Source organism: Chelonia mydas, chromosome 10 (assembly GCF_015237465.2).
Source record: "Chelonia mydas isolate rCheMyd1 chromosome 10, rCheMyd1.pri.v2, whole genome shotgun sequence".
NCBI lineage: Eukaryota > Metazoa > Chordata > Testudines > Cheloniidae > Chelonia > Chelonia mydas.
In genome coordinates, this window is record NC_051250.2 from 75,608,771 (window position 1) to 75,628,736 (window position 19,966).

At 42.8% G+C, this 19,966-nt stretch overlaps 1 protein-coding gene across 2 annotated transcripts in view; it reads right to left on the reverse strand.

Annotated features, from left to right (window-relative positions):
- ADAMTS17 (ADAM metallopeptidase with thrombospondin type 1 motif 17) overlaps window positions 1–19,966 on the reverse strand; it is a 252,091-nt gene that overhangs the window by 144,066 nt on the left and 88,059 nt on the right. The gene's annotated exons all lie outside the window — the stretch shown is intronic.

Sequence of the window (19,966 nt, forward strand, 5' to 3'; positions counted from 1 at the left end):
TATCAGAGAGATAAGAGTCCCTCTCTAATCTGTTCTCATGCAACTGTACCCAGGATATTGTGCACAATCAAATCCAGGGCTCCATAGTGCCCAACCCTATAGGGAACTCAGTGTCTGTGAGAGAGCGAGAGAGAGACCTTCCCCGCACTTGAGCTCGGGCCAAGTGAGTCTGGGCCAAGCCTGGGTGAGAGCATGAACTGTTCCCTACTAGTGCCTCTGTAGGGGCCAGCAAGCTAGAAGGGGGTGGGGATAATCCCTGCCCACCACTGCACTGTGCAGAATGGCTGGGTGCCTTGAGAAGGGAGACAGCACGACTCTATAATAGGTGGCATACTTGGAAGCTCCCAGTGAGGGATTCTGATTGAGCTGGCCAGAATCCCTCCTGGGGCCTCCCACTGCACCGGGCTCGTCCTCAAACTCTCCAGTGTGGACCATCATTTACAGGTGAAAATCTGGCCCTGAAATAGGAAAACATATGGCAGCATAAGCAATCCTTTAAACTGATATCCTGGGAGCCAATAGGCTGTTTCAGTCAAGGCAGACACGTTTGTTTACTAAAGCCTCTTTTCCCGACAACACTTTGCCTAAGCCAGGATGTGGTCAGCTTTTTGCTACAATGTGTGAAGAACTGGGTTTCACCTGAAGCCATTTAGCCAAGATATATTTTAGTTTTCTCATTAATTTTTATTTATTCTTAGCATATGTTGAAAATGGGATCTTTTCTTTGGCAAAAAACACAAGTAGCAATTACTAATTAGGACATTCCTGTCTTTGGTTTTATTATTAACATATTTAAAAAAAACCTGATTGCATTTGGGAAGTTTCTCTAAGGGAATTGTAAAGGCTAAAATTAATTAATTTCAGCTTCGGTTCTGCAGTGTATATGTAAAATCCCCACACAGAATGAGTCAAAACCAAGATCGCTTTAAAGTTTGAGGTTTTTTACATATTTTTTTTTTAATTGACATATTTATGGAGAAATCCTGGATTTTAAACAGCAACTGTTTAGCAAGTTCTAGGCATAAAGGGTTAGATCCTCAGGTGGGGTAAATCGATGGAGCTCCATTGAAGTCAGTAGAGCTATGGTGATTTACACCAGCTCGGGATCTGGCCTCAAGGCTCCAAAAGCAACTGCTTCTAACCTTTCAGTGCTGGTTTTCTAGGAGAATACAAGTCCACGACACCTTTGGAGCCTGTTTTAATTGGCACTGGGAAACTTTTCCCAGCAGCTACTCTACCTTACAATGACTCACTTGAGGAACGGATTAAATGACCGAAAGTACTAAGGCCTACCCCTCATGCTCACACACTATTTTCTGAAGTTCAAGCGTTCTCAAGTACATCAAAGGGAAGAGCTATTCCTAAACACGTAGTAAATATAATGCCATGCTGGTTCTTTTCACTAATGACTAGCTCCCTTTCTTTTTAATAGAAATAAATTGGGGGGGGGGGGGGAAGGGGGGGAAGCGCTGTGTGTTCATAACTAATCAGCAGTGCAAGTGCTGACTCAGTATTTTGCATTTCCTTTGTAAGCAACTAATCTTACCTGCCATTCAGACTTCACAGGGAATTAAAGTAGTTAATCGGTCCAATGAAATATTTTGCAGAGGGGGTTCTACTTTTAAATGAACAGAAACCTCTTTAAAACAGAGAATAAATGTGGTTTCAGTATGAAAAGTGACTATTAAAATGGCACCATATTACTCAACAGCTCTGCCCCTTGTGTGTACTCAGAGTCGCATCTAGCTAATTTATCACCAAAAGTAAACACTTGCTACATGTTACTCTTGTTAACAATGCAGAACCAGCACAGCTCTGTGAGACTGAGCTAGATTCGACTCCGGACCATGCATCAGCACACGGTTGCTTAACCGAGTTCTAAAGACTGAGCGAAATTCGGCCTTCAGTTATACATGTCCTAGCTCTTGAGTTTGCTCAGAGTGCAGCACAGTGGGGTGCTGATTCTGAACGGGGCCTCTAGGCACTCTATGACCCCAATAATAAAATATTTAAAGACAATAGGGTTGCACCGGGGAGCAGAGTTTGGCCTATAGAATAATTATTGCTGGCGAGGACGCATGAGCCCAGAAAGAAGCAGCTTGACCTTTAGATCCCAGCTCTGGCAGTTATAAAAAATGATAACTGAGCAAATTTCATTGGGAAATCACAAAACTTCAACTTGTCTGTTTTACAGTCATTTGCTCTGCAGAACCAAACGTTAAAAGTATCGGAACTAGGAATTAAAGACATGTAATTTTCCATCCTATTACAAAACCAACCTCTCAAAAGTCTACACCATATTCTATATACTACAGTCTATGGTGAAGCGTTGTACAAGTGGTCAGAGCAGGGGAGTGGGAGGCAGGACTCCAAAGTTCTATTCCTCACCTCTTCCACCAACTCATCATGTAAGCACATTTCTCTAAGCGTAATTAATTTGAGTTTGTTTTCCCTGTAGCAATACCAAACGAATGCTCTTGTTTTATTCGAGTTGCTCGTTGACATTCTGCTCTAGACAGTTAATAGAGCTCAACTGCACATCTTGTTTGTCCCTGATACATTTTCCAAAGATTCCTGTTATTCTTTAAAAACCTGAGCCAAAACCCATGAAAGCCAGTGGAAAGGCTCCCACTGACTTCAATAGGCTTTGGATCAGACCCTAAAGTTCTTAAGAGCGTGCACACAAGTGCTCACCAGAACCACTCTGGCTCTCAATAGGTTTCCTATTAAAAGCATGGAATCTGAGACTTAAAATAATGCCGGGGGTCAGTGGAAGCAACTAACGTAAGTGATGGTTTACATGTTTTTGAACAGCTGTAACTTTGCAGTTGATAATAGGCTATTTGAGAACTCCCTATGATTATTTCCACTCATTCCTCTCTGACATGGCAAGGGTGGAGACATGGAGGAGAGGTGAAAGTTTGATAGAAATGTACTGCAGCAAGTACAAGTTTTTGAAAGGGGTTGGGGGCTAAGTGGGAAGCCGTGCCCAAGGGAAGGCTGGAAAAATTAGCTGGGGCAAACACCAGAAACTTCCACACGCTGTCAGCTTCAACAAGGGCCTCAACTAGCTGCTAGTCAGAGCTTCTTCATTTCGTCTCCATGCAAACCAAACCCTTCCATTTGTAGACAAGTAAATTAGGGTCAGCTAGATCTTGGTTAGGTTTCAAAATAAGCAACACTCAATTCTAGCCAGCTGTCTTCCTATTCATTTATTAAATCTCTGCCTTATACTCACTTAACTCTTTGCACTAAGGACATTAGCCTCAGATTTCTCCTTGGATAAAAAGGACAACGAAACAGGGCCCTAAGAGGTCCCCAAACTGCTAACAATGGAATTGGATTGTGATATGCTTCCCCTTTTGCTCCCACTGCTGGAGGCAGCTGCCGAGACCATGGTGGCAGCTCCTCTCAGCTCCAGGAACCAGCTGGGTCTGGGAAGTGCGGCAGACCCATCACCCAAGGGCTGAGGGCTCGCTACCAGGGAAGGTCAGGTAAGAAGAGAGGGTGGGGTTGGGGTTCTGGGAGGGTTCAGCTCATGGGGTGGGGGAGGCAGGGGCTCCAGGAGCATCAGGCTGGTGTGGGGGAGCACCCAATGACCGTTGCCCCCAGTTGCAAAGCTGGCTCCGCCACCGATTCTCGACTGATTGGAAAGTGTATTTTGTCTCCCTACATTTATAACACAAGGGTTTTATCTTCAAGACCACAGTAGAGCGCCAAGAGCTGTGTGCAGTACTGCAAGTTGCACAAAACTGAGGATCTGCAAGCCCTGCCTCCAGAAAGCCCCAAGACCCAGGTGGCCATAACCTCACAATGAGTACCTGATGTTAACCGCAGTCATCAGGTTATCCCATGAGATTTGTGGTGGGATCCTTGGTTGGACTATATTGCTGCAAATCATTGATGCCCTGGGGACCTGAGATTTACCACCACACACAACCACAGAACGCACGGGGGGGCTGTAGTGTATCTCCATGTCTATTTCAGCGTGTGAGTGGGGTAAGCGGGGAGCAGCGTCAGATGGAAAGCATCGGGAATGAAACCCTCTACTTATCTATAGGAAGCGTACAACCTGAGCAATTGCAGGGCAAAGCTTCCCCCACGCTGGTTCTCAACGTGGAGTGGTCATCACTAGGGTAAGAAAGGAGAGCCGTCTCCATGGCCCAATCAATCCTTGGCCTCTCTCTTGCCCATAAAGGTGCCAGTTGTGGTGATGGGTTTTGTGATGTGCATGCCTGTTCGCTGGGATCCGAGCCAGGATCACCACACTCAATTTAATCACCAGAGGAGAGATGGCAACAATTCTCAACCTGTACTGACTTGAGCTGGATTTGAACCAGCAATCTAGAAGCAGGAGACTCTACATCCCATTATCAAGCCCTGAGCTGTCCAGTCCTGAGTCTATTTCAATATTAGGAATTTTTATTAGTGTTTGAAACTGAAGCTATGTCACAGGGAAAATGCTGACTTCTGAACCAGGTTCAATATGTTTAACATTTCACTATAAAATTCTGAAATCTGGCAAGTTACAAGACTCCCAACTGGGTTAGAATAAAGACATGGCAGAGGCAGGTGCTGGCGAGGGGCAGCTCATTAGGCCTGGAAGAATCATGGGAGCTGGGAAAGGCAATGCAAGATGGGGACAACAAGTTAGTGGCTCAGGAAAAGGATGTACCCAAAGTAACTGATGAGAAGTAGAAACAGCTAGAGTGGTAGGAAGAGAGTTCAAGTGAGAGTCGGGCGGAGGGGGAAAAATCTAGGGAGAGCACACGGAGTTAGTGGAGCTGCGATGTAGGTAATGGAAGAACATGAGCAACCTGCTTGCAAGAAAAGCAACCGTTAAGACCACTGAATTAATTAAAAGGTTTTCACCTCCTGTTTCTTACACCTAAGTACAGGCACTTAAATCAAAGGTACCTCATCAATGGAACACATCAGGAGGTGCCTTGGGGAACCTAGAGGGAACGGACACCTATTTAAACCTTATTAATTAGCAGCAAAGAGCCATTTTGTACGTATGGGATCTGCGACCAAGGTCTCCAAGAGAAGTGGTCGAGCTTTTGTTGTTTTTTTAATCAAGAGAGACACCATCCTAAGGGAGCCATGACTACTGACGCTTGTTTTCCTAACCAAGTTTACGTCACTCTGCAATAATGAAGCAACCAGACATTTTATATGGTTATCTACTCAAACAACCAAGAAGTCAGCAACAGAGAGTGAGAACACACACATGCCTATGGTGAATTGCAGCATGGAAAGCCGTAGTTTATTCAGCTGCATGACAGATCCTGCCCTTCATTATATGTTTTTCATTTCAAAAGAATGAGGTCTTTTGCCATGGAAGCTGGAAGGCAGCATGTACAGCTTGTGATGCAAAAGCCTGATATAGCACTCACTGGGGCTAAGCCTGGTAGGCACTCTACAGAGTCGCCAAAAATACTCCCTGCTCTTCCAGTCGTGGGTCTCTCTCTGCTAGCGCCCGATTCAAATCCTATAAAAGCCTAGGGCTGGCTGTCAATCACGAAGGGCTGCTGACTCAGCACAATGAAAGAGGATGGCCACACTGGATGCATTTCTTACACTGACCCACCAAGATGAAAGCTGATTGCGCTGGCCCAAACCAAACTTAAGCAAGCTGTCTCTCCCCGCCCCACCCCCCCTTTTTTTTTTTTTTTTTTTTTTTTGCTTACAAGCGTGCAGAATATGTATTTTTTTCAACCCAAAAGAGCTTGCCTGCCAGGTGTGTTCTCCCACATTCTGCTAAGTTTAGTTGTAATACACCAAACATACTGCAGGCCCAGTCTCCAGGAACAAAACTGCTTCAGCTGGAGATATCTGCAAGGACAGTGTGAAAGTTTCAATTACATCCACGTCACAGTCACTTTCTGTGTGGATCAGTCTCACTCCCTTCTCCTTAAGGGCACTTTGTACCTAGTAATTGCTCCTTCTGCCTCTCAGCTCCTTATTTTCTTGGGACTGTTCATACTGGAGCAGCTGGGAAAAATAATTTATAATCCTGGAGTCATTCGGCTTTGGCTGCTCAGAAACTATTTAAAAACTCAGCGCACAAAGTCATCACCCAGTCTCCTTTGCTTGTTCTGCATGGAGAGACTTGATATCAAACAGAAACACTGCAGACTATGGCTTGGTATCAAAGCAATTTGGAAATGATGTGTTCAGACCAATCCACAAATGGAATTCTTCGGGTGGGGGGGTGTCTGTTTGCCTATAAACCTCAGAGCTAATGATTCCAAATTTGCTTTTAATATTGTCTAGAAATTCTATATGAAAAAAGTAATAAGCAACTTGAAAAGAGATACCTCTGCTTCAAAAAAACCTTTGGCTTGAACATCTTACTATGAAGACAAATTACAGTGAAACAAAAAAGGTCTGTTATCTTCAGAACCAGATACCTCTTAGAGGGCGTTCAGCTGAGGAGTGAGGTTTGCATGTCATTTAGCTGATGACAGCTTTCTGGAAACGGTACAGGTGTGTTTTTCAATAAATGGTGAATGTGTTTCTGATCACGATATTCACATTTACTGCATGCAGTAATGTGTGTTGCAAAACAAAGTGGAGTAAGGCTGCTTCAGTAAACAGAGTAAGGATTTCAGGTAGGGCTGTCGATTACTCGCAGTTAACTCACGCGATTAACTCAAAAATTAATCACAATTAATCACAGTTTTAATCGCACTGTTAAACAACAGAATACCAAATGAAATTTATTAAATATTTTGGATGTTTTCCTACATTTTCAAATATATTCATTTCAATGGCAAAAATAATATAAAGTGAGCACTGTACACTCTGTACAGACTGTACACATTTTTATTATAAATATGTGCACTGTAAAAATGAGAAACAAAAGAAATTCACCTCATACAATACCGTAATGCCATCTCTTTATCATGAAAGTGCAACTTACAAATGTAGATTTTTTTTGTTACTTAACTGCACTCAAAACAAATCAATGTAAAATGTTAGAACCCACAAGTCCTCTCAGTCCTACTTCTTGTTCAGCCAATCACTAAGACAAAGAAGTTTGTTTACATTTATGGGAGATAATGCTGCCGGCTTCTTATTTACGTCACCTGAAAGTGAGAACGGGCGTTTGCATGGCACTTTCGTAGCTGGCATTGCAAGGTATTTACGTGCCAGATATGCTAAACATTTGTATGCTCCTTCATGCTTCGGCCACCATTCCAGAGGACATGCTTCCATGCTGACGACACTTGTTAAAAAAAATAGTGCATTAATTAAATTTGTGACTGAACTCCTTGGGGGAGAATGGTATGTCTCCTGCTCTGTTTTATCCGCATTCTGCCATATATTTCATGTTCTAGCAGTCTTGGATGATGACCCAGCACATGTTGTTCGTTTCAAGAACCCTTTCACTGCAGATTTGACAAAATGCAAAGAAGGTACCAATGTGAGATTTCTACAGCACTCGACCCAAGGTTTAAGAATCTGAAGTGCCTTCCAAAATCTGAGAGGGACGAGGTGTGGAGCATGCTTTCAGAAGCCTTAAAAGAGCAATACTCCAATTCAGAAACTGAAGAACCTGAACTACCAAAAAAGAAAATCAACTTTCTGCTGGTGGCATTTGACTTAGATGATGGAAGAGAACATGTGTCGGCCTGCACTGCTTTGGATCGCTATTGAGCGGAACCCCTCGTTAGCATGGACTCATGTCCTCTAGAATGGTGGTTGAAGCATGAAGGGACAAATGAATCTTTAGCGCATCTCGCACGTAAATATCTTGCGACGCCGGCTACAACAGTGCTATGCAAACGTCTGTTCTCACTTTCAGGTGACATTGTAAACAAGAAGCGGGCAGCATTATCTCCTGCAAATGTAAACATACCTGTTTGTCTGAGCGACTGGCTGAACAAGAAGTAGAACTGAATGGACGTGTAGGCTCTGAAGTTTTACATTGTTTTGTTTTTGAATACAGGTTTGTTTGTTTCTTTACATAATTCTACATTTCACGGTAAAGAGATTGTATTACAGTACTTGTATGAGATGAATTGAAAAATACTATTTCCCCTTTGTTTCTTTATAGCAAATATTTGAAATAAAAAATATAAAGTGAGCACTTTACACTTCGTGTTCTGTGTTGTAACTGAAATCAATATTTGAAAATGTACAAAACATTCAAAAATATTTAAATAAACAGTATTCTATTATTGTTTAACAGTGCAATTAATCATGTTTAATTTTTTTAATCGCTTGCCAGCCCTAATTTCAGGACCTGCTGAAGGGCATGTTCATCTGTGGCAGCTGAGGTGAATTTCTGCACAAACAGCAGCATATATTGCCATATTTTCAAAAAGGCGGTCTTCCTTTGGCGGGGGCAATTTGCACCTGCCAAATTTGCATGCGTGTCTGACTTAAGGGGGCCTATCTGGCGTTAGAGGAGCAGGGAATCAGATGTGTATCTGCAATTCATTTTGTGGGTGTAAAAATACAGGTAAAATTTTGCAGGTAAAAAATGCACCTCCAAAAGCATTTTTGAGAATTTACCCTTGAGTGAGTGACTGTGAAAGAAAGAGAACGAAAATGTGAGAGAGAGGTATAATATAGCTTCTGATGCCCAGTCTTGACCATGGGTGCTCAAAAAACAGCAAATGGGAATTTATGAGCTATGTACTGATTTAAGTATCCAGGCAGGATATGAACAGCCTGTTAAGATGCTTATATTTGAAAATTAGACTCTCCGTGTATATTTTTAAGACACCAAATTGGGGTGATTTGCTGTACAGGTCAAATCCATCCCTGATGATCACAACGGAGTTAACAACAGGGATGAATTCTGTCTTGTGTGTTCAAACCTGCCCCAACTTACACACCAGGCAGCTCCACTGAAGCTAAGGGAGTGTGGGGAGTGTAAATCTGAGCTCAATTTGTCTATTTAAAAGTACTTGTGTTTTGTATAGAAAAACTCATTTTCCAACTATGCACTTTTAAAGACACAAGCCTAAATTAGACTGGAGAGCTTTCTGCGGGGAACAATCCAACCCAGGGGTCTTTTCCAACTGTAACATCTATAATTCATATGAACATCAGAAACAATAGCTTACAAAACCTGCACTTTCATCAACTAATCCTGGAGTGAATCTGGCAAATCACAGCACACAGGAAGTAAGTCGGGGCTGACAGGTAGTTGCTGTTCACTGGAGACAATCTCGTCTGTATAAACATGCATCTAGCAGAGAGGCTGCTGCTGAAAAAACAGTCTAGGGGTCCGTAGAAGCTGGAGCTGAAATCAGTGGCAGCTGGCTTGGGGGAAAAAAATAATATGAGAGGTTGGGTATTTGACACTTTTAAAGAGGGAATGTGGGTGAAATCAGGACCTACGGTGAGTTTCTGGAGCAGGGAGGGGAGGCCCAATATGCTGACTACATCGATTTCTGTATTTGTTAACCTGGAAGGAGGGGAGGATTCTGCAGACACGAAAGGGGCAGTGAGGACAGGTGATGATGGTCAGCAATTTCTTCATTTTAACTAATGATGGACCAAAACCAGAGCCTTGGATTCAATTTTTTTCCCTTGGAAGCAGGGACTCAAACTCCATTGACAAACCCACTCCTATGGTTTTGTTCCTGAATCGAATCCAATTTCCCAGTTCCAGCTCAGATGTAGGGTCAGATTCTGAAGGAGGGTAAGGTACAATGAGGACAAAGAAAATGTTTTTAACCATCAAGTAAACCCCTCTTTGCTGAATTCTATCTGCACGTACAGCGTTTGGTCGAAGAGTGGAAGGATAAATGCAGCACAGCCCTGCTTCTTCCCCCTGCCAAAATGCAGCCTCTTATCACAGGACAGTAAGTGGAACCACGCTTATAGAAGTTAACTTCTTTATACTAGACCGTCTGCCACCCTGTTACCGGATAGAGCTTCCTTCAAGCAGGATGGGACTTTGGATTAAGCTCGTGTCACAGATTTATGAACCTCAGGCAGGCTTTAAAAGAAACAGAAGCGTGAGCTTGCTCATCAGACAGATTACCACACTTCTGGGCACATCTATAATTTAAACTGGTACCAGAAAAACTCAGTTGGCCATGCATGCAGCCTGGCCTATAACAGAACCCAACTGTTAGGGGAAAAGTAAATACATCAGCTAGACTGTTACCCCTGTACAAAAACAAATGCTTACTTGATATATGGTGCTAGCAAACCTAATATTTCCTGTGTCAGTGGTGTACCGTGGAGGCTGCATAATTAGTGTTCGTAGAGCGCCTAGGGTTGTGTGTCATTGGGTGTACATGGCCATTACCAGCAAAGCCAATGGTGTATGAAACCAGAGCCCTCACAGCAGGAAGCAGATACAAGCTTTGCCAACTCATTACAGGCCAGCTATTTAACATATCCTTGGCTTACTCAGCAGAATAAGTCTTCAAAAAAGAAAGAGAGAGTTGGCAAAGTCACAAAGCTGTTGATTAAACTAATATTTTCTTGGCTGGGTGTCTCTAAATGACTGACTGCTGTGTCCCTATTCAGTGCAACTCTACTGTCTTGAAGCATAGCTGTATAAGCTGCTTAAAATAAAGAAGTTTCTGGGACCAGGACAGAATGTCATTTCACTAGGAACTTTGCAGACATGCTTAAGGAAACGCCCTGAGCAGAACTGTGGAAACGCTTACCACGGAGTCAAGAATGCAATGCAAAATGGATATTCTTCCCCCCATTTCAGTGAGGTTATATCCTGGGAAAATACTGTAACTAGATAAAAATAGAGACTCTGGGGGGTGGGAGGAAGAGAACGAGTATTTGACTGCCAAGATGCAATACCAAAAATAGTCAGTTCAATTTCTTCACTGGAAAATACCTTGTTACTCCATGCATAGAGCCTGGGGATGAGGGTCAGGAAGTCCTTTAAATTATGAAGCAGCCAAAAAAAAAAAAAAAAAAGAAAAAAGAAAAAAAAGGTTTTAACAACATTAACAAACCATGATGGCGGTGGGGGGAAATCTCGCACAAAGGAATTCAAAGCTCAAAATGACAGGTTTCAGAGTAGCAGCCGTGTTAGTCTGTATTCGCAAAAAGAAAAGGAGTACTAGTGGCACCTTAGAGACTAACCAATTTATTTGAGTATAAGATGCTCAAGGGAGGAATATTTGCTGACTCAAAAATAAAATGACCTATTGAATAAACGGGTCCAAACAGAGAGGCTTGTGCGAAGTGGCCAAGTCTTCATCTTCCATCTTATTTGTAGAGCTCTCTGTTGACCAATGACTTTGCCACTAGCTGGACGGCTCAGAAGATTGAGAGCAGGAGTTAAGGCTCACTTTTTTTTGCTAGTGTCAGACTCTTTTATTCAATGTGAACTTCCTTTTCCCTCTTTTTGTTCTGTTTCTCTCATCTTTCATTTTTTCCTGCCTTCTGCTGTAACCGGTGTTTTATACTTTAGAGAGTCCCTTGGAGTTAACATCCGTAGCTCTTTGAAGATGTAAAGCGCAAACAACTGCTTTAATTTCACTGAGGTACCCCATGGTCCTAGCATATCTGTGACCCTAAATAATTACCCATGGTGGCCTTGCCCCATCAAGACAACCTTTCTCCTTTTGCTCAAAGCCCTTGTTGCTAGATATTGCCCAGAAGCATTCATTCCCTTTAAGCACCTTCCTTTTTCCCATTCAGTTTCACTCAGCATTTGTACCCTTCTCCAAACTCTACTCAGCCGAATCTCAATAGTCTTCTTCTTCTCCTCCTCCTTCTCCTTCTCTTTTCTGATCTCACTTAGCATTAGTTATGAACCTAATACAATCACCAATGGTTCCAATGCTGTTCCCACTGCAGTGTAATTGGGCAGGACACATAAAACACAACTGGACAAAGCACGAATTACACATATACTGTAGGGAACTATTCTGTATTTTTGTATGTATTTAAGAGATGACCTAATAGACAGGTTCTCGAAGTTCTATGATCACTGCCCTGACCTGATCAACTCTAGTCACATCCTCTTTGTTTAGCAGAATCTCCACTATTCTTTTTAGTCACACATTCAACTTCATCACTAGTTGCTGATTCCCTGTTACTGAAACAGGTGCCATTATGCTTCTGAGAAAGCCACTTTAATGTCCTCTTCTTTACCAAGCTACCACTTAGGTATATCAACAATTCTAACACAATTATACTATAGATCCCTCAGTGAGAGTAACATACACGGCTGACTTTTTCAGGCTAAAGCTAGCCCCTCTTTTCCACCAGAACTGGTTATTTCACAGCTGATTAAACCCTGTTCAGCATGACTCAGACGTACAAAGATATATGATGAAATAGCCAGTGTTTCGTTTTGACTGTTTTGGAGCTGAACTGAAAGGGCAACCTAACTGTGAAAACATGCTTGCAATTATCCATGGCTGAATAATGAATAACTGAAACAAAGAGAAGCATTCCACAATAGATTTACAACAGACATGTCAGAAAATAAAATGAGCAGCTCTGGGGTGGGTATTGTCTGCTGCCAGCATTTCCAACCAACTTTAGGTCCAGTCCTACAACGTTTGAGATCACTGGAAGCTGGTTTGGACCCCCCTAAGAGCACAGATTGCAGGTACCATAGCATTAGCCATTAGTCTAAGGCCTTGTTTCTGCAAAACATTTAAGCACATGCTTAGCTTTAAGCATGATCTTATGTCTCATTCGTCATACAGTGGTGTACAGGGGTTTGGAAGAAAGGGTGTGGGGAATGAACAATGTGTCTGGAGCTATGTGCTACCCAGGTTCACTCCGAAGGGTTTGCACTGTAAGTACTGCAAAATGAGATCAGGGTCTACATTGTCAACTACAAAACAAAAAAATGCATCACAAGACACCTTGCTTGCTAACAACCCTCCTCGACCATGCTCTATTACCGGAGATTGGCCTGAACCAAAATCACAACTTGTAGCCTCCATAACGTCCATGAAGTCTGGATCCAACTCCTACCTTCATGGCCAGCCCCTCTCCCTATCACCAGACTGAACTGCTGGAATTGAACTGTCCTGGTCTCCTTGGGAAGTTTTCCATCTGTGTCCACAGATTTACATCATGGGACATCTCTGATTCTCCTGAAGTTCAGTCAAAAGTGGGAGCAAACAAATACATCTCACAGTGAGCCCTGAAGCTTTTCAGGCACAGCCTATATGCTGATAGTTCGCCGCCTCTGGCCATGAACATGTAACCTCGTGACGACAACTTCTCAACTCAATATAAATCGATGGTCAAAATCTCTTAAATATCCCCTCAAAATTATACAGGAGGAACCATTTTAATCTACTTAGTAACCAGGATCCAGTTTCTTAGCAGGAATGGGACTGAGCCAAACTTCTGCCCAAACCTTTAATAAAGATTGAAAAACACGGATCTCACTTTTTCTTCCCAGCCTCTTGAATTTCTGTGATTTCCTGCACTTTCACTGATACCAGAGAGAAAACGTGCCTCTCGTGGCATTGACAGGAGAACATCTCACGTTCTCATGTGATTTACTGGACAGTTTGAGAGGCTCCAGCCTCTGAAGAAAGTACAACAATTTTGGGTGCTTATCTGATCACTGGGGCTTTTTGAAGTTCACCTGTCATTATTTCCTCCCACATAACTTCATAAAACATACATGCATAATGTACATACTGGAAGGAGCATGGTCTAGTAGTTAAAACTCATGACAGTGAGGAGCGCTGGGTTCTAACTCCAGCTCGTCTCCTGTCTCATATGCGACCTAAGACAAGTTACTTAATTCTTTTCTCTGCTTCAGTGCCCCCCGAGACCATAATACTTCCTTGCCTCACAGGAGGTCCTCAGATGGAAGTGTTGTTATGACATTCTGTTTTGAAGACATACACAAATACCCACCAGCGCTTCTTATAACTGTTAGCACTGCTGAAATGCAACCACAGAGGCCGAGACCATCCCCACACAGCCAAATGCCCCATCAGAGTCACCTGGAGCTATGACTCACTCCTGCAGACCCAGCTGGGAGACGAATGCCCTCACTTTACCTCCAGATTTTCTTTTCATGATTATTATTTTCATTTCTAACCGCACGCTGTGCATGTATTTGGCTTAAACCGCAAATTCCAATCACTATCAAATTTGCAAACTCTTTTTAATTAACTGTGTTTAAAAGGAGACTGGATTTTTCTAGGCATCAAAATCAGAATGAAGAAAGGATTAAAAGAGTAATTTGCACTTCAATAGCACATTTCACCCAAGGGTCTCAGAGCACTCTACAAACATGAATAGAGGGAGCCCCAACCAGAATCATCAGGCAGGTGTTACTCTATCATAGGATTTTCTATAATGCCCATGCCTACAGTACTTAAGCACTGCACATGTAAACAGGATCTCAACGCTCATGTCCCAGATAGGACCTGAGAATAGTAGGTGAAACCTAAGAAGTACTGCTGTATTTTTTTTCCCCTGTGTCATGGGCTCTCTCTATTTCTTTCAGGAGATGGTTGCAGAGACAAAGCTTTATCAAACAGTCTGGTTTTGCAGCATGCTCTGAAAATGAGTCCACTTAGACTTTGGAACAGTCTAATCTCCTCTTCTACTTTAGTTCCACAGATGAACCCCTTCAACCAACAATGTTATATTTCCACTCCTCACAAGCACTGACCTGAGCTTTGTTAATTGCATTAGCCTACAAAGATACAGCTGTCTTGGTGGGTCAGCAATGGAGGCAAATGGTTGCCAATGGGATCTGATTTGTTGATGCCTTTGAAAACCAGGCCCAGGGCCTTCAGTTGGCATCATAAGGGAATTGGGAGTCAGTGAATGATGTGCTCCATTTTACAGATGAGGAAGCTGAGGTGGAGAGATGAAACGTGGCCAGGGTGTCACACAAGTGCATGGCAGAGCTGAGAGTAGAAACCAGATGCTCTGGCTCCCTGACCTATGTTCTAACCTTTCGGACATACCATCCTTAATCAGAGAGAGAGAGAGAAGGCCTCCTGGACCCTACTCCATTGTCCTAGTCCTCTCTACTTGGATGGTAACTTGACTATGTCACGCCCCTCCTGTACTGAATCCCTCCACTGGCTCCTGCATAAGTCTGCCCTTCTCTACTTACCCAAATGCATCTCTTTTCACATCAGCCTTGACCCCTTTGCTGCACCAGTGATGCCATCTTCGGCAACCCTATTTGTCTACTTTTTATATCTCTCTGCATTTTTCCAAAATTAGGACTCACGAATATTAAAGCTATGAAGTCAAGCACTTGAAAGACAGGAAATGCATATTTACGGTTGCCTGTGCCGCCTTCTGTGAATGCAGGATGATCGTCTTTAATTACGTGTTCACACACACTATCTTTCCCACACAATCCCTGCCTCGTTCAGTGCACAGCACAGATGCCTAAGAGAAAGAATTAAGGTAGCACGGGCAACCTTGGGACTGGCATGACCTATCTTTTGATTGCTTGACTTTGCAACCTTACTAATGTTGTTTTGCTGTTGTTTTTTGGTCTGTAATGATAACTAAATCAGCTAATTGATTGCCTTCTGCAAATTAATTCATGTACTTTTACAATAACAATGGGATCACTATGGAAGAATCATTCCACATAAATTCACGTCAGTGCTGAGATCTTTGCCTGATAGCTGTGGGACTAACTCATGCCGCCACTGAATTTTAACGAGAACATTTGCAAAGCCTGTCTTTCTTTCCCTGGATTGACCTTGCTGTCAGCACCATAAAATGCTTTGGGGCTCCGCTGGTAGGCCAGTGCCTTGCTTGTGCTTTTCAAAGTCAGCTCTGTAGGAATGCATGAAGGAAGCTCTGCTTCGGCTATCATTACAATGAAGAGAGTCAGAAGAGTAAGGGAAGGTAATGAAAGGAAAACAAGCCCAGGGTGGAGCTGTTCTAAATAAAGGGGTTAATGTTTAAAGTCAGCCGGGATGGTGGAACAGTGCTTGAATATAAAATGATACTCCCTGCCTAAGTCAGGAGAGCTGGTGTATTTTAGGTCAGGCTGTAACTGTGCTGCGGCAGAGAATGAGGAAGGGATTTTTTTTTTAAATTCAAGAAAGGCCTTCCCAGCTTCCAATGTCCCGCATCCTAAATTTCATAATCTTAGGATAAATCTCAGAGGATTAGCAGCAAAGTTTCCAAAATCATCGTGACGACATTCCCGGAAATGCTCTTGCTGCTCTACACGGTTCTTTGGCTGGCTGCAAAAGCAACCGCTCAGTGCTGATTGGAGTCACAAAACCACTACATTTAAGGAAAAATACACGGCCTCACACCAGCCTATTGTCCACTCCGGCAGAGATACCTGAACATTCCAATCTGGCTCCTATTTACTCTGGCCTGTCCCCAGGTTCCATATTAAATTTTTAATTTGTAATATGTATTACAGGCAAATCTCCATACTTCACACATCTGGGTAATTGCTTTTTCGACTTCCCATTCTGGGGAAGTTTGCTTGTATGCCTACATCGTACTGCCTCAGATGTGCAAATACAAGCTGCTTTGGGATTTAATACTGTACAGATCTTGGAGTTGCTCATGACAAGTCCTCCCTCCCACTTCTCCCCTCCAGGCCTGCAAGTGTTTTGACATCCTTGCCAACTCCTGTTTTTATATGGCCATTTTCATGACAAGATCTTCTTGCTGGATGCTGTGCTAGACGTATTGGGCCAATATTTTACTTTACAAGTCTATCAGCTTACACACCAGCCTACAAATGGAACATTCACTGAAGACCCTCTATGAACACAGCACCCTTGAAAGAATGCCTGCCTCTTGATACTCACTATACAGGCTATACTTACAAGTACCCAACAGACAACTGCATTTAACCAGGCGACATGAACTAGCAGGAGTTTCTAAAGCAATAATCACATTGACTCCGTGACAGAGACCTGCCATGCCTTACATACTCTCTCCCCCAGCTCCACATGCATGATGGTTCCTAATAAAATGCTGTTTGGTTTGGCCTACGTCGGCTTTTTACCTCTTGCTTGTTTTCACCCTCATCTGTTTCAGCTTTGAGTCCGAGACCAGGTGGTGTCCGCTCTGCTGGCAACAGACTGCATTCGGCCTACTGCTGTTGATTTCTCTTCATTTTCTCAAGGGCGTTTGACACTTTATGGCCTCCAGCCAGACCACCTCAGGCTGTCACCTCACAACCGAGGCAGCGCTGGGCTCAGCTAATGCTTGACTAGGAGACATCCCCACATTCCCGCCAGGAAGCCTCAGGCTGCTACAGGGAGCAGCGTTGGTGACAGCGCTGGCCTGGAAAGAACATGGCTGCAGCCCACCCAATTTGCAGGGGGGGGACTAAGGAACAGAAAGGAGAATCTCAGCTTTTATTTAAAAACAAACGAATAAACTTTCCAGAGTTTTTCCTTGCAAAAAGCCTTGAAAATAGTAAAAAGAGCAGTGCTAAACAGCCCGGGGCCCAAGTCTCCTTAAGCAACCTTTTCCATGAGCTCCCCCATTGTGGGCACTCCAGTTTACAGTTTAACTCTTTGAGGACAAGCAACAGCGTCAGCAAGGAACACAGCACATACAGTAGAACCTCAGAGTTACAAACGCCTCGGGAATGGAGGTTGTTTGTAATGCTGAACAAAACGTGACAGTTGCTTCTTCAAAAGTTTACAACTGAACATGGACTTTATACAGCTTGGAACTTTACTATGCAGAAGGAAAATGCTGCTTTTAACCATCTTAATTTAAATGAAACAAGCACAGAAAGTTTCCTTACTTGGTCAAATCTTTTTTTTTTTTTTGGTTAAACTTTCCCTTTATTGTTTTTAGTAGTTTACATTTAAACACAGTACGGTACTGTATTTGCCTTTTTTTCCTCTCTTTTTTCTCTTTGATGCTGCCTGATTGTGTACTTCCGGTTCCAAATGAGATGTGTGACTGACTGATCAGTTTGTAACTCTGGCGTTCATAATTCTGAGGTTCTAGTGTACCTACACTTTACTCTGAGACAACACAGGCGATACACAGAGCTACTAAAAACAACAAAACCATGCACCCAAACCCCTTTGGGATGTGAACAGTGTCACGGAATCATAGAATATCAGGGTTGGAAGGGACCTCAGGAGGTCATCTAGTCCAATCCCCTGCTCAAAGCAGGGCCAATCCCAACTAAATCATTCCAGCCAGGGCTTTGTCAACTTCAAAGGAAGGAGATTCCACCACCTCTCTAGATAACCCATTCCAGTGCTTCACCACCCTCCTAGTGAAAAAGTTTTTCCTAATATCCAACATAAACCTCCCCCGCACTGCAACTTGAGACCATTACTCCTTGTTCTGTCATCAGCTACCACTGAGAACAGTCTAGATCCATCCTCTTTGGAACCCCCTTTAAGTAGTTGAAAGCAGCTATCAAATCCACCGTCATTCTCCTCTTCTGCAGACTAAATAATGTCTCTTCAGGGTCCTAGAACCCTCTCCTCTACATTCTCCCCCTTGTCTGTCTTGCCTGTTTCTGGTCCCTTTTCTCTCCAACATGGCTGGTGAGAGAATCATCCTTTTATAAAGTTGCAATCCCTTGTGTCAGGTGATGCTTCTGGTCAGCCTCAAAGCCTCCCCCAATAAGAGATCAAGGTCCGCTCTCAGGTGATTTGTTGGTTGGTTATTGGCTCACCGGAAAGGAATCTCACTGTCCAAGGATGCTTGCATTTGAATAGGAGACCCTCCAAGTTAATGACCTTTGATCGCTTTGCATTGTTCACCCTCTGTTGGAATTGCAGCACAAGATGAAGGCAAAAAGATCACAGGGAAGAGACCGTACAGTGTTACAGCCAAAATGGTGCTCACAAAACAAAATGGGCTTAGTAATTTGATATATACATACATATATGAATCGTCACACCATGTATTTACATGGAATAATTTTTTACAAGGCATTATTAGTAGGAACCTTGGTAAACACAAGGGGTGGGCCATTTGCTTCCCTTTTCACATAGCCGAACTTCCTACAGTCCTAGTATCCTCTCCTTCTGGTCGTGACCCATTGCAAAATGAGTGCTGAATTTCCCTTAATAAATTAACCTGGTGGGTAACATTATCAGGCTTCAACCCAGTTTAACAGCTTGGCATGTGGTTAAATAAAAGAAAAACCTAATGTTCTTTATTTCTCCGGCTAAAACTACCCTCGGTTTGGCTCAGGTGCCTTTGGAGGGTGAATAAGAGGTTCATTTATTCTTGTCATTGTCCACACAATTCCATTAAACAATTATATACAGTACAACAGGATTGGCCAGAATCTTAACGGGATTTACTGGCTTTAGCTTAGCTACCAAATATCTGTTATTGCAGGTAATGAATATTCAACAGGAACATAAAAAGTTGGAGGCTATAAGCATTTGGTCAAGAATTTCTGAACAGATTCTTCCTAAAGGACACAATAGTGGGATTTGATCAAGACACTCTTGCCATTTAGGAGAGCGGCTAGCTGCAGAAATGTTTGATCCTAAACACTATACAGGGTAACAGACTCAATGCAATCATTTTGATTTTAATGGAAGGGAAGAAAAGGTTCACAGCCCACACGCATTCAAGTGAACCTTAATTTGGTAGGCAGTGAATGTTGATAACCTGCTTTGGGTTAAACCCAGTTTAAACTGAGAGTGTGGAAATCTGAACAAATTACAATTCCATTATCAAAGGGAAGAGATGAATGAATAGCTCATACAAAGGACTTATCCAGTGACGTTCACCTCTTATCCTGCACATGGAACACCACAAGCAGCTTGGGATTTTGCTAGTTGAAAGTATCTGACAGATTATGTTTTGCAAATCTTGGTTTAACTATGAATTGATCAAGTTCCTTACGACTATCCCAGAGTCAGCGTTCAAGGTGTGTCAGTTGTGACTGATCTGATAAATCAAATATTATTTCTGTCCCAATTGAACAAGTGTGCAAGCACCTCCTACCTATTCAAATCTAAAATTCAATTTCACATCTGATTCTGAAATTTGACTGCAGTGAATAGTCAACTTGAGTGCCCAAATGACTGCAAAA